At 26.8% G+C, this 15,664-nt stretch overlaps 2 protein-coding genes across 3 annotated transcripts in view; one reads left to right on the forward strand and one right to left on the reverse strand.

The window, feature by feature from the left end:
- LOC127286919 (SH2 domain-containing protein 3C) overlaps positions 1-15,664 on the reverse strand; it is a 120,215-nt gene that overhangs the window by 56,053 nt on the left and 48,498 nt on the right. The gene's annotated exons all lie outside the window — the stretch shown is intronic.
- LOC127286918 (inactive dipeptidyl peptidase 10) overlaps positions 12,072-15,664 on the forward strand; it is a 163,201-nt gene continuing 159,608 nt past the window's right edge. For both annotated transcript variants that reach the window (XM_051313564.1, XM_051313565.1), the window contains exon 1: positions 12,072-12,746. The gene's annotated coding sequence lies outside the window, so the exon portion shown is untranslated. The remainder of the gene's footprint in view (positions 12,747-15,664) is intronic.

Raw genomic sequence — 15,664 nt, forward strand, 5'->3', positions numbered from 1 at the left:
ACTTTTTTTTTTGTTAACATTTTTAAAAAGTCGAAGAAAAAACAAATTTTTTATGTCTTTACAAAATTTTTCTAAATACAATAGTTTTTGAGTTATTCTTAATTGAAAATAGGTCTGCTTTTGACTGAACAAAATTTTGAAAATTCGTAACTCAAAAATTTGACCATAAAAAAAAAATAGTTGTCTCTTTTTTTTATAAAGAATAAGGAAAAAATATATTTACTAGAATTTTAAACCTCGACTATAAATCTCACGTGGAATCGCCCATATATATATATATATATATATACACTAGAGAGTGAGCGCGTGAACATTAAATTTTTGAATATAGTTCTTTAAATCTTGTGAATTTTATATCTGCTTCTGTTCCGCGAATTTCAGTTCGGACTGAATTTGCATTCTAGCACTCATGAAATTGAAGACGAGCTTTGGCTCTTTTGCAAATTTAAGGGTAGAACAGAATGAACTTTGGGAGTGGGATTGTCGGTTAACCAAAACGGCAGGCTTCGTTGAAAAAAAAACCTATTTCCTGGACGAGCTTCTTTAATAATCCACACGGGAATTAAACAGAACCCAAGAGGGAGTGGCTCGATAAACGTTATAATCCTATAAATACAGATTTAGAAAATTATGACTGAAAGCTCCAAATGAAAAAATTTAAAAGCTCACTTCTATTAGTTTACAAAAGTAACCACTTAGTTTTTTCTAAACAGTCATCATTTTTAATCATTTCAATTGACACAATAAATTGTTCAAAGAAATTTTCTAAATTATTATTATTATCTAATCTTGAAATCTTTTATACTATTTTGCTTATTCATGAAGGAAGTATTGTAATACCAAAAATCTTATTTATTTTATAAATATTTGTATTTTTCGTTTAAACTTCAAGAATTTTATGAATATCTTCCTTCTTTTTTTTTTGTTGAAAATTATTTTCATATTCTCAGAAGAGAATATAAAAAGAAATGAATTCACAGAAAATTATAAGGTATTAAAATAAGCTTCAACGCTTATTATTTTAATGCCTTTTAATTTTCTGTGTTTCTCTTAAATTGTGAATACATTTTTTCGATGTTTTAAATTTTGTCTAGTGAAGCGCAAAGATAGAATATTTGTTATATTAATGGTGTATTCAAAATGTTCATTCTATGATTTTATATGTGTATAACACAAAGAGGATAACCATATTATGATCGATATAAAGTCGCTTAGTGGCAATAGGACAAATCGTGAACCAAAGCTCGAGCGGATTTCCCTGATATTTCTGCACAAACGACAAGTATCAAAACCTGCGCTTGCATTGCTTGTCGAACAAGCGGTTAACGACGTTGTTTTGATGCATTGTTCTTCAATTCAATAAATCAAAAAGGAATTCATTGATTTTCCAAAATTCTCCCAATTATTCACTGCCCTTCATTAGCAAATAAGCTAAACGGATAAATAATATTTATTTACAAAACTAAAAGAGAAACATTTATAAATAGAATTATTTTTAGTCTTAATTTTTAATTTTATCGATGAAGAATACATGAATATTAAAATAATAATTTTATAAAATGAAAAAAAATGTACGAAACACATGTACTAAATAGTTACTATTGGAATATGTTATATATGAAAATTTTTTTTTTTTATAAAGCAATAATGCACGTTCTTGAAAAATTCCATTGCACTTTGATGCAAGTAGCGTGAGAAATAAGATTGAAGCAAGGGTTCACGGTCGTGTTTTATGCAAATACCAATCGTCGCACGCATAACTCTCTCCTCAAGGGTTAAACTTTTCATGCAAAATACTAGAATCATGAATGCTAAATTTCAAACCTAATAACCACCCTCTCCCCCACTCTTTCCATTTTGCAAGGTAATCATTATCAAAATCAAGGTCCTATAGTTAAAAAGTTGTACGGTTTATTTTGAAATTTAAATAGATTGCCTCGCTTGATTAAACCTATTTTATTATTACTGTAATTTTAGGAAGTATATTCTGGTTTTTTCATCCGTTATAAAATTATTATTCAAACAGCTCAAACAAAATTGCTTCAAGTCACAAAAGTAAATAACTTAACGACCACTTAGTTTAAGTATCTAAAAGGAATTCACAATTTCTTTCTTTCTTTTTTTTTCATTAAATAAACTTTTTCCAAAAGACTCTTAAAATATGATAAATATTTTTCATTTATCTAAAAACAAACTTTTCTTATTCGCAAAAATACTAAAACTTTTAAAATAAATGTAGATATTTATTTTTAACTTTGCAAAGAAAATATGAAAGAAGCTAATTTATTTGAAATTAGAAAAATTATAATTTTCAGATAAGAAGAATTTAAATTAGTATATTTCTTTTATTATATCACAAAAAATCTAATAAAGAAAGGAAAAATTTATTAGGCTTATAATAGCAGGAAATTTTTGTCTTAATGTTGGAACCATTTTTTTTTTTTTTTTTTGATTCTACACTCAGAAAAATTGCTGGTAAATTTGACTATTTTTTTGCTATTTTTCCTAATTCCAGGAGTTGCCAATTAACAATCTATAGTATAAAAAACGATTTTAAAAACAATTAGACTAACAGTAAAATATTAAATACTATTTTTCTTGTAAATTTAACTAATAAAAATATTAGTATTAAATTAAATAAATAATAAATACTAATTAAATTATTAGCAAATATTAGTAATTTTAACTAGATGAAATTAACTATTTAAATTTGGTACTACTATCTATGTAAGTTTAGTAAAAATCATTCTATATATTTTGAATGAAAATAATCGAAAGAATGACCCATGTGGATAACATTCATCGGATATTTAAAGCATCGTTTCACATTTCAGCTTGTTATAATAATGAGATTCAACAGATGTTTAATTTTGACATTTCGCGGTTCTGTATAAAGTGTGGCCCTTTTTCAAATTCAAGTGCATCCTTTAGCCCCTGTACAATAAACATTTATCGATTTCTCATTAAAATGTTGAAGCATTGCATGCACGCCCTTGACTTTCTGCACCCCTTGATTTTCTTTTACCAGGGTCAAGGCTGACAGGTGTGTCTTACCCCATTTTCTCATTCTTGAGATTAATCGCTTTTAAGCATGGTTCTTTTGCGAGATTACACTTTTGGATCATCATACCTTACAATCTTCACTCCTAAAATTTCCCTAAAATTTATTGCTTCATTCTCTTTCAAAATTTTCCAAAAGTCTTCAATTTGTTTTAAATTTTATATGCATTTAAAAATCAATCTTTCAAAACTTATTTTTAATTTATAACAAATTTCCAATAGTTTTTCAATTATTCAAACAATGGATATATAGGATAAAAATAATTAAAAACCGCAGAATGTGTATTTTAAAATGTAGCGTATCAAAACTGTCAGACATAATCCTCGAATGAAATTTTTATCTCGATTGGTGTTTTCAGTGGCGAAGGTCGCGTTTGGTCAGACATGCAAAAATTCAACACGGAGAGAGAAACGAGAACTTTATCTCAGGATTAATTTATGTAAATTTCTGTTTTCCATGAGCCAAGTGGCGGAACATGCTCAAACAAGAGACTTAATTAATCGACTTATTTAATTAATTACATTCATTAATTAACTAAATTCATTATAATAATAATACATTTATTGTATTATACATAGAAATAAAAATTTTAATTAGAGAATATTAAGTTTATTTTATTCATAATGTTCCTTTTAAAACTTTTACATAAAACAATTTTTTTTATTTATTTAATATAACATTATAACATTTAAAAACTGAAATTATTAATTGATTTACTTTCATAATAATATTTTTTATTTTATTTTTGAATTATTGCATAATAAATGTATTTAAATGTCAGATCAAAAATACGACATTATCTACTGTAACGTCAATCGAGAATAATACTAACACAACACTTTACATTATTCGGAATAATTGTGTCTGACTAAAATTGACGCTCACTATTTAACTGACTCCTATTTTACATGGATTTTTGTATTACATAAAATAAACAATAAATAAAATATCAAAATTTTATAAAAAATTTGTAAAAAATTACAGTCATGAAAAATAAAAAATTAGATTAAACATTTAATAAATTATGAATTTATTTTTGGATACAGAAAACAATATTTTATAATAAAATTTCAAGTTAACCTATTTCGTCCGAGAAGTCCGTTTTTTGTCCTTTACATTTGCACTCGCCATTTTTAAATCTCGTGGGCTAGAAGCCCAAAAGTTATGATTATTTAAACCAAAAAAAAGCCTGAATTTTGTTTCATTAAAACTATATTTTCGATTCGAAATCGCATTAGGAAAAAAATTTTTAATGACATCCAAAATGTCTGATCTTTCATTTAGGCATTATTATAGAAATTTTTATTTTTTCAACATTGAAAATGGCGCCTCAGAAATGGCCGCCAAAATTTCTAAAATTTAAAATAGACAGAAAAAAACCCTGTAAGAATAAATTGTTGTAATTACTCACTACCTCTAATTTAATAGCAAATTTGCATTAACAATTAATAAATATATTTAAAAAAAACGTTAACGATTTAAATGGATCAATAATCTACAACCACAACTGACGACTATATTATAATTAAATATTAAAAAAATAAATAAAGAGAATTAGAAAGTCACGTGAAAGTGTCATATTAGAGTTGACACAAAGTTCCATATAATTCTCATAGTAAAACACCCGGTAATTCGCAGGTCGTGCTGAGAATGAGAAAAGTATAGTCATTATTCTAGAAGCACTTATATATATATATAGGATAAAATATATATTCTTACGATATTGCAAGTAATAACGAAAAGGGTATTACATTATATGTAAAAATTCTAAATTTAATAAGATATCAGTTAAAGCAACCTGCTTAGATGTTGCAAATTATTATTATAATTATACAGAGATGATAAATATGAATTATTTATCTCTCTCTCTCACTCCTGTTGGAGCTTAAAGAATTGCATTTTATGGCTCCAGTAAATTGAGTTTTCTGAAATTACTTCAACAAAAGCAAGAGGACGTTCACCGAGCCTTTAATGGTACTTGAGAAAAATAATAATTTTAGCTCATAATTTTATAACAAAAACAAAATAATAATAATAATAATAATAATAATAATAATCCCTTAAAAAATAAGGGACGATAATAAATTAATTATTTAAAATCCGAGTCATTTTTATAATAAATATTTAATCAGGTAATTCATTAAAAATATACAATTTATAAATGTTAACTTTAAAAATATACAAAATAAAATTTTTACCCAATTTTTAATTTTTTTCATTGTTTTTGAATTTAACTCTTTCTCTTTTTGAAAAGAAAATAATAAAAAAAAAAAAAATAGTCTGGACCAGGTTTCGCGAATTTTTTTTACGAGACTTTTTAAATTGTACCCAAGTACGAAAATCAACATGGGCCAATATTGGCCCACCATTGTCAAATCGGGCACCAAGTCTTGGCAGACAATACTAGGCCGAATCTTGTGGTTTTGACTGCTGTTGGACGTCGGCAGCCAAGTATCGGACGTCATTACTGGGCAAATCTTTGCTGCCATTAGTGGCCCAGTATTGTCAAAGTATAAATAAAGTTTAAAAAATTATAATTATTAATTAATTCATTATACATTTATAATATAAGTCCTGACAGAAAGCGCAATTGTTTAAACATTTGAAAATTTGTAACGCTCGCGGGAACCGAACTCGTAACCTAACTCACAGAAGTCTAACACGCTAACCACTACACTATACGCGGATATGGGAATCTCAACACAAAAATGTTTTGATAAGCTGCATTTGAGGAACATTTCATCCGTTAGTGCGCCATTACTGGGCCAAGATTCGATCTAACAATGGAAAAAATGACTTATCAAAATAAATTCAACAATTCAGCCGTCAATGGGCCAATAGTGACCCAGTAATTATAATATAATAAATTATAATATTATTATTAGAATAATCTATTTATATTAACTTTCAATAAAAAAAGTATTTTAATTTATTGCTCCACCCTCTCTCTCTCTCTCTCTCTCTCTCTCTCTCTCTCTCTATATATATATATATATATATATATATATATATATATATATATATATATATATATATATATATATATGTTACGGGCAATGTCCGAGAATGCCCGGGCACGGCGTTCCTTAACCAGCATTAAATAAAAAATGAATGGACCTCCGATTTTTTTTCGGGGTTTTGAAGTAGAGGTAAAAATATTACTTTTTAGCCCAAAACGAAAATCTTCGGTCGAGCTTAGAGTTTTTTTTTTAATTTTAATTTTTTATACAGGTTTACAACGCATTTTTGGAATTATTTATGCGTTATCCAGCATATATATAGTATATACATATATGTATTTATGTATATATCTATATATATGTATATTATGTATATGTATATATATATATATATATATTATATCTACACTCACACACGCACACATACACATATACACGCGCAAGCAGAATGTATCTTATACAAAATAAAACACAACAATTTTAAATTTAATTTGCAGAAGCAAAAATAAAAATGAATTTTTTTAATACTCAATAGAAATTCATAAAGTTTTACATAATTGTTTTTAACTCAACGAATGATAAATATAAGATCAACAATAATAATACATATTTGAAGAACAATATAGTAAGTTGCAATTTAAACATTACTTATAGGGTAAAATTAAATGTTACAATTTAAATATGATAAGAATTATATTCACCAACTGCCCGCATCAATTTTGCACCATAATCTGGGTTTTGTTCATAAACTTTATACTTCAGCCAAGTAACATTAAAGTCGTGGTGTACGGACTCCATAGCCTGCTCCCCGTAGAAGCCTAAGCCACATTGATATATCTCACAAAAATCTGGTACATGGAAAAATACTGCATGAACCTTTGGTGTTACTGAAATTTCTAATTTTAAATAACTTGATTTGAAATCTTCAATGTAATTTTTATAATTGTCATCCAACGTAATACCAAAACAGGCTTCTACAACTTTGTTGAATTTTTGAAATACGTCAACATATTTCAAGCACCACTTTAATGTTACTTGGCTGAAGTATAAAGTTTATGAACAAAACCCAGATTATGGTGCAAAATTGATGCGGGCAGTTGGTGAATATAATTCTTATCATATTTAAATTGTAACATTTAATTTTACCCTATAAGTAATGTTTAAATTGCAACTTACTATATTCTTCTTCAAATATGTATTATTATTGTTGATCTTATATTTATCATTCGTTGAGTTAAAAAAAATTATGTAAAACTTTATGAATTTCTATTGAGTATTAAAAAAATTCATTTTTATTTTTGCTTCTGCAAATTAAATTTAAAATTGTTGTGTTTTATTTTGTATAAGATACATTCTGCTTGCGCGTGTATATGTGTATGTGTGCGTGTGTGAGTGTAGATATAATATATATATATATATATATACATATACATAATATACATATATATAGATATATACATAAATACATATATGTATATACTATATATATGCTGGATAACGCATAAATAATTCCAAAAATGCATTGTAAACCTGTATAAAAAATTAAAATTGAAAAAAAAACTCTAAGCTCGACCGAAGATTTTCGTTTTGGGCTAAAAAGTAATATTTTTACCTCTACTTCAAAACCCCGAAAAAAAATCGGAGGTCCATTCATTTTTTATTTAATGCTGGTTAAGGAACGCCGTGCGGGCATTGTCGACAATGCCCAAAATCAGTGGGCATTGTCGACATTGCCCTGTTTTTTTCGGTCAATGTCGAAAATTAGTTATAAAATTTCTGTCTTCTGGGCAATGTCGACAATGCCCAGTCCATTTTGGGCAATGTTGAAATGCATAAAATTTTTTAATAAAAAATAATTTGTAATATAAGTAAATATTTCATCACTTGTTAAAACTGAATAATTGAATAATATAATCAATTTAACGCTGTTTACTAAATTCTGAAGAATTTTTATTTGTGCAGTCAATTCAATGGATTTATTTGCAATCATTTTGTGTGCCCCAAAAGGAGAACTTTTCGTCATTTTACGATATCAAACATAAGTATAGACTTCATTGTGATACTCGGCTGTAATTCTTAATTTTTAATATTTAATGTACTAAAATAATGTTTTATAATTGTAAAGAAAAAAGTTTTAATAAATTTTGTACTTAATTATCAATTAATTTTATTATTTCTACAAAAATATTAATTAAGGTGAGAAAAATTTATTTGATCAACGCTTTGTTAGTACAACAAATTATTTTGCTGTCAAAAAAACGGACAGACAATTGTGCTTACATGTCTTGTGAGGAATATGAAAGTTACATTAAAAAAGTGGACCAATTAAAGTTATGCGAAAAAAAGGATTCGAGGAGTTACAGATTTTTAAAAAAATACGACACAATTTCCGTGAACGGAAACAAGAAATTAATTAGACCTATTAACAGTGACAGTGAAAATAAATATTTCGGGCATTATTTTCTAATAACATGTTACTTATTTATAATAAACAACATTGCCCAAAAATTAGTGGGCAATGTCGAAAATGCCCGGGCATTGTCAACAATGACCGGGCATTGTCAACCTTTTGTAAACGTTTTTAAAAATAAGTGGGCAATGTCGACAATGCCCACTGATTTTGGGCATTGTCGACAATGCCCGCCTCCCGCACATTGCCCGTAACATATATATATATATATATATATATATTGAAATAAAATCCATCATCATTAGATCATGAATTTCCGGAATTATCATCAGTAGAGAACAAATCACTTGAATCGGCCTAGGAAGTTTATGTCGTCATTATATTAATGGAAATCACTTTAAGACTACGAGAGAAAAGGACCTTCAAGAGTGACGAGCAGAATCTAGCAAAAGCCAGTTGAACATCACGGAATGAGAATGCTTTTCCAAGTTCCGTGAGAAGGAACGTCATTTCCTTTCTAAATATCGACAAGCGAAAACGATGAAATCTAACGGGAGTGTTGCTATATATTTATAAATATATATGATTGAAGATGAGCGATAACAAAAATATTTTAAACAATTTCACATTTCATTAAATCGAAAATAATTAATTATTTCGTGCGAAAAATATTCACATTCTACTACAAAACTTTTATTTTATAATAATTCATTAAAAATTCATGAAAAATTTTACTCTTATATATTAACTCGAAAAATGTTATTGTCAAAAGTATTCCTCGTAAAACATTGAATTTTCGTGTAAATAAAAATTTCAAGAGACACTTGACAAAAAATACATATATATATATATGGAGTAAGTCACAAAAATAGATTTATTTTGAATGGAAAAAAATCCTGTGGATGTCACATCAGGGAAGCTTCATGTAAAATTCGAGAATGATAAAGATTTTAAAAGAAATTTTATTACTGCATAAAATGTTTTTGTGTGTAACACACCACCTTCTATAAAAAAAAAACAGAAATTCTTCTTTACGCTAAAATTTCTCGAAAATCTTGGTATATTTATTTTATTTATTTTTCGTGAAAAAAAAACATTTCATAGCACACTCCTGTGGAAAAATTTGAAAGTATCTCGCGAAAATTTCCTCTGTTTGACATTACTACAAACAATTTACTGAAAAAATAGGTTTTCACATTGTTTTCATGAATTTCAATATACATATTTTTTTTTTTTTAAAGTATATTAAAATTTTTTTATTAAAAACATATGTGAAATGTGTTAAAAATTTGTCGAATGTATATGAATAAAAAGTCTCATGTTTGATAAATTTTTTTTCTAAATAAATGAGAGACACAAGTAACATATTTGTCATTAATTATTTTATTTTATTATGAAAATCGTCAAAATAAATGAAATTTTAGAATATCAAAAAAAAAATCAATAAAATAATCCTCTTATATAGACGAAGATTTTAGGAATCCGGTTGGCAACAGCGTGTGTATTTCGCGCTTCAGATGAAAACGAGATAAGGACAGAATCGTGATTTCTTTTCGTCAAAAAACGAAAACGACAAACAAACAGAAGGTGGACTCAGATACCGTGAAGTGAGAAAATGTTGGAAAAAAACGGAGAAAAAGGCAATGCGAATTGTGAAAACAAAGAGAAATATTGAAAAAGGAACTAGAAATGAAAAAGTGCCAGAAACAAAAAAAATGAAAAACTAAGAAAAAACAAATTGTAAAAAAACAACAAAAATGAAATATGAAAAAAAGTTAAGTGAAAGATGAAAAAATGATCGCGGAAGATAAAAAAAACACTTTGACCCTACATTGAACCTCCTTTAACCCTTCTTTCACCTATTTTAACCCTATTTGGATCTACCTTCAATCTACTTGACCCTGCACTTAATCTACATAAACCCTTTCAGTCATATATTTGTCCATTCAACAAATTTTACGGATTACTGTATCCTTAAGAGTTTTTGAAGTTGCTGATCACGAATCTGAAATCCGTTTTTGAAAATTCAAAATGGCGTATGAAAAAAAAATTAAAAATTGATCTGATTCGTTTGAAACTTGTTACTCAGGGGATTTCGGGGTCCCTAATTATGAAACTGAATTTCGTTTTTGAAAATTCAAAATGGCGGATCCAATATGTCCGACAAAATTGTAAAAAATTGATCGTATTCGTTTGAAACTCGTCACTTGGTGCTTTTCAGGGTCGCTAATTACGAATCTGAAATACGTTTTTGAATATTCAAAATTTAAAAATTTTTAATTGTTTGAAACAACCAAATAAATGTATTGCTATCTCTCTAAATATGAATCGCAGTGAAAAAGTCACTGGTCTCAAATTAGTCGCTAAATTCTAGCTATTTGAATCAGTGGTTTTCATGTGACATTTCACTGGATCAAATAAATATTTTTTGAAACAAAATAATTTTGTTCAATTATTTATTGAAGTAACCAAAAATTTGAGTTAAATCAAAACAATGGCGGTTCAAACAAAACTTTACTTTATTTTTTAGCAAAATATATTACTATTTGATTCAGTAAAAAAAAAAACATTCTCCCTAAGTTTTAGTGAAAAATGACTAAAAATTAGTACAATTTTTTACTAATTTAAATTAGTGAAAGATTATACATAATTCAAATTTGAAGACTACATTATACCTATACTTTGACAAAAAAAAAGTCTTCTGAATTTTTCTCTTTTCATTATGAAAAAAGACAAAAAAAAAAAAAAAAAAACTAATGCTTGTGTATATGAAAATGAGGTCATGATGAATCTATCTTTATTTTGTCAGTACATTATAAATAAAATTCAGATCAAATTGAGTCTTAAATTTAAAAAGATTTGTCTTAATTTCAGCACATGTTTAAAAAAAAGTTCTCTTAATCACGGAAAAAATTTCTTGTGTTATTTATAAACTTCAGTTGTAGTTTCCACAAAATAGCTGATTTTTGGAAATATACAAATCGGACTTGTAAAGAAAACAAAATTTTTTGTCAGACGCGAAATTTTTTTTTGACACAATAAATTTTTCCGTGTACGTATTTAAGAAACCAGTTGAAATAATAATCAAATACCAAAAATCGAATGTTATAAAGAGTGAAAACAAAACAAAATTTAAAAAAAACTAACAAATAAATAAAAACAATATATTTTTTATATATAAAGGAGGAGAAATCAAAATTGGAAAAAATAAGAAAGGAAACGTAAAAAAGAAAAAGGAGAGAAAAAAACTAACAAATAAATAAAAACAATATATATATATATATATATATAATGGAGGAGAAATCAAAATTAAAGGAAAAAAATAAGTCAGGAAACGTGAAGAAGAAGAAAAGGGTCAAAATAAGGAAAAAATAAAAATGAAGAAAAAAAAAGAAATAGAGGAATGAGAAAAGAAGATGAAGAAATGAGACGATTTGAAGGGTCAACCGGAAATGGAAAGACCGAGAGGAGGATATTTTGGATAGAAACGGTGGGAGAGAAAGACGAGAAATGAATAGTGGGGGTTGGCAATAGTGAACGAGAGAAAGAGAACGAGAGCGAGAAGGAGACAGAATGAGAGGGTTGGAGATGTAGAGATGGAAAATGGGAGGCCAAGGGGGGTAGCACCAGGAGGCCGAGGCTGCGGCGTAGCCTCAGTGCCGGCGCAGTGGCCGGGCCATCGTGTCCTGCGCTCAGATCTCGCGGAAAATCTCAAAAGATTCTCTCATCTCTCCCAACCAAAAAAAAAAAAAAAAAATCATTTCCATTTTTATTTTCCCCCAAAAAATTTATATATTTATCAAAAATTAAAAAAATTATTTTTTTATTCTCAATCCTTTTTTTCTCTAACTCTTACTCTTTCTCTTGATAATCAATTAAAATTATAATCATTCATACCATCTAATTGTGAATTTCTCGTGGTGATCAACAAGAGTTTCCCTGGGCTTTTGCTTTAGTGCGGGTGAACGAACCATCTTGTCGCGGAATTGAGGTGCTTTTACCAAAAGAGGGTGTTTTTTTGTGTGATTCGAAATTTGCGTTTGTGGTCTTTTGCGACCATTTTATATATATATTTTATATGTAAAAAAGAAAGAGCAAAAAAAAAAATTACATAACTCAGTGAATTGAAAAAAAAAGAAAACAAAACAACATCATATATAGTGATTGTATAGAGGGGGGAAAAAGTGGAAAAAGGACGAAACACGCGAGGTGGGAGCCATGCCGCCCGGGCCAATCTCTTCTCAAGCTTGCAGGATGATCCTCGTGATATCTCTCCATCTTCGACCTCGGAATCTAACACTTTGCCTTTCTTAAGGTAAGAAGTTAAAGATGTGTGCAAAATGTCTTTTTTTTTATTTCATGCTGCTAAAGATTTATTGCGAGAATGAAAGATATTATTCATCAGTAATATTTCGCAAAAAAGTGATCCTCACACAGAAAAAAATGGGATTTACAAAAAAAAAATTAATTTAACAATATAATAATAAACATTTAGTTGTAAATTTATAAAAAAAAAGAAAACTGAGAATTCACATTAATTTTTTTTTAGAATGCACAAATCATCAATTCTCAAAGTCTTTAACAAAGTAACAAATTGTTACTCACGCATATAGAAAAAATGTTCTGTGGCAGCGAATTATTTGCTGTCACATCAAATTACGTTAACTAATATAGGGACAGCGATCAAATTTACCGTGGGGTCAAAAAATTTTGCTGTGACAGTAAATTTTTAAAAATTAAGACTGGTATTATTTATCATAGCCAACTTTTTTGCAAAAAATTTAGCTATGGTTACTAATATTGTAATAGATCTGATAACAAACATCAGTTAGCATCTGTAAGCAATTCCTTTTTTTCCGTGCTTCTATCAGTGAACTTACAATTACAATAGTTGTTTACTTATATTTTATAATGTAAAAAGTAATTTGTTTTTAACATCACAAACAACAATTAAATATTTATTTATTATAGATAAAGCATTATAAATCAAATTATAAACAACTATTCGAATATTTATTCTATATTATAATAAAAAAAAATAATGATAACAATATAGAATAGTAAATAGCCTATCAATGAGTAATTTAACACACATTAAAATGAAAAAAAAAATTTTAGATAACTTTAATTTTCTTTGATCAAATATTTGATTTGAATTTCAAATTTTATGATGAATCAAACATTTTTTCGATCCAATGAGTTATATATTTTTTTTCTCTGATAAATTCAAAATTATTTTTTGCACCACAGAACTTAAATTTTATTTTTGCTCCAGTGATGTTTTCGATTAGATGAATTGAAATTTTTTACTAACATTCTGAAAATAGGAAAAATATTTTTTTTAATCTAGTAAAAAAAAAGTTTTCTCATTTTGACACACAATGGCAAAATGTATACACAATAAATAATAATTATTGTAAAAACATTTTAAATCTCTTATTGTAATATTTATAAAGAGTGTGAGACAATAATTTCCTGATTGGAACGGTGTATCAAGGGAGTAAGGAAAATTTAATGATAATATTAGCGAAATTGATAGAAGTGCACTTAATGACATTTTCGAGTTAAAATTTCCTATTCATGTGAAAATATATGTATAGAGAGCGACCCATTAATTTTTATGGCATTAATTTCCTCTGTCGAATCAAGTATCATTTGGATATGCGGAAACTGAACATCAAAACAGTTAACATTCTTTTTTCAAAGATAGTATCTAAAATAAAATTGGAATGAAAATTACAAATATTGGAAATTCTAATGAAAAATCAAAATGGTAACAATAATTTCTGTTTTTTCAAAACAATTTTTTGACTTTTTTTTTCTTTTTTAGGAAAAGTATTATAAAATCTTTTCTTATTCCCTAATTTCTATTTTTGGGTAAATTTAATTAATAGTTGCGAAAATTAGTGAAACTGAAGATTTTGGCAATGAAAATAACAAACAATTTTATAACTTTAAATGAAATAAATTTTTAGTTAAGGACGTTGATGCCTGATAATGCAGACTTCCAGAAAAAAATTTAATTGACGTTTAAAAAATTAAAATATACTAATAATAGGATCCGCTGAAACAACAGATAACAATAATTTTCAAGAAAAATTTTAAAACTTACAAAAATTATTTATTTATACATTTTGCATATGACAAAAATTTGCACTTTAAATTTTATCAAAATGGTTCACTTGTTCAAAAATCCAAGCGATGATGATGTTAAAAATTATTTCTATAGAAAATAAATCATCTTAAATTAAAATTGAATTATTTTGCTTCCTCGTGGAGGAAGCTATGTAGTCCTTTCGTTTATAAACTTTTTAAAAATGGTGAAAACAAATTTTCCTCTATATAGAAACATGTTATATGAGATCCTGATCAATTGTCCGGATGTATGTATGTGTGTGTGTATGTGTGTGTGTGTGTGTATGTGTGTGTGGATCATTTTTGTGAACACGATATCTTTAACAGGTTTTAATGGATTTGGATAAAATTTGGTAGGCTTATTTACCTCATTAATCTCTCAAAAATGACGAGAGGATTTTTAAAAATACCCAAAAAAAAAAAATTTAATCGTCTTTTTTCCAAAAATTTTTTTTTAATTGAAAAAATTTTTAAATCGAAAAATTTAAGGTAATATATAATATAATCGTCTTCTTTATGTCAAGATGAATCGATTGATATATATAAAGTATAGATTTGATTGAAATTTAAAGAATTAAAGAAAGTTAAAAAATCAAAAATTCTCATTTTAGCTAAAAAATGATGTGTTTATTTAAATTCATGTTTATATATGAAATAATTTTATTCCCTGTATTGAAACGAATTGGTTGGTATATATAAAGTATAGATTTGATTTAAAATTTGAGAATTAATAAAAATTGAAAAATCGAAAATTCATATTTTAGCTAAAAAATTTTGTGTTTTTTTTAAATTCAAGTTGATGAATAAAATAATTGTATTCCTTGCATTAAAACGAATCGATTCGTATATATAAAGTTTATGTTACACTCAAAATTAATTAAAATTTTCTTTATTTTTCAAAAAATTTAATTAATTTAAAACATTTTTAATTCGAAAGTTTTTAAATCAATCAATTGAATTGGACCAATTCATTGCTTCCTTCACGAGGAAGCGAATTTTTTGCTTCACATAATGAGGAAGCATAATGTTTATGAAATAAACATAAAGGACCCCCTTCTTGTTTACAAAATTTTAAGGAAGCGATATAAAAAACAAATT

Source organism: Leptopilina boulardi, unplaced genomic scaffold (genome assembly GCF_019393585.1).
Source record: "Leptopilina boulardi isolate dan_hultmark-lab unplaced genomic scaffold, ZJU_Lbou_2.1 LbouV2_366, whole genome shotgun sequence".
Classification (NCBI taxonomy): domain Eukaryota; kingdom Metazoa; phylum Arthropoda; class Insecta; order Hymenoptera; family Figitidae; genus Leptopilina; species Leptopilina boulardi.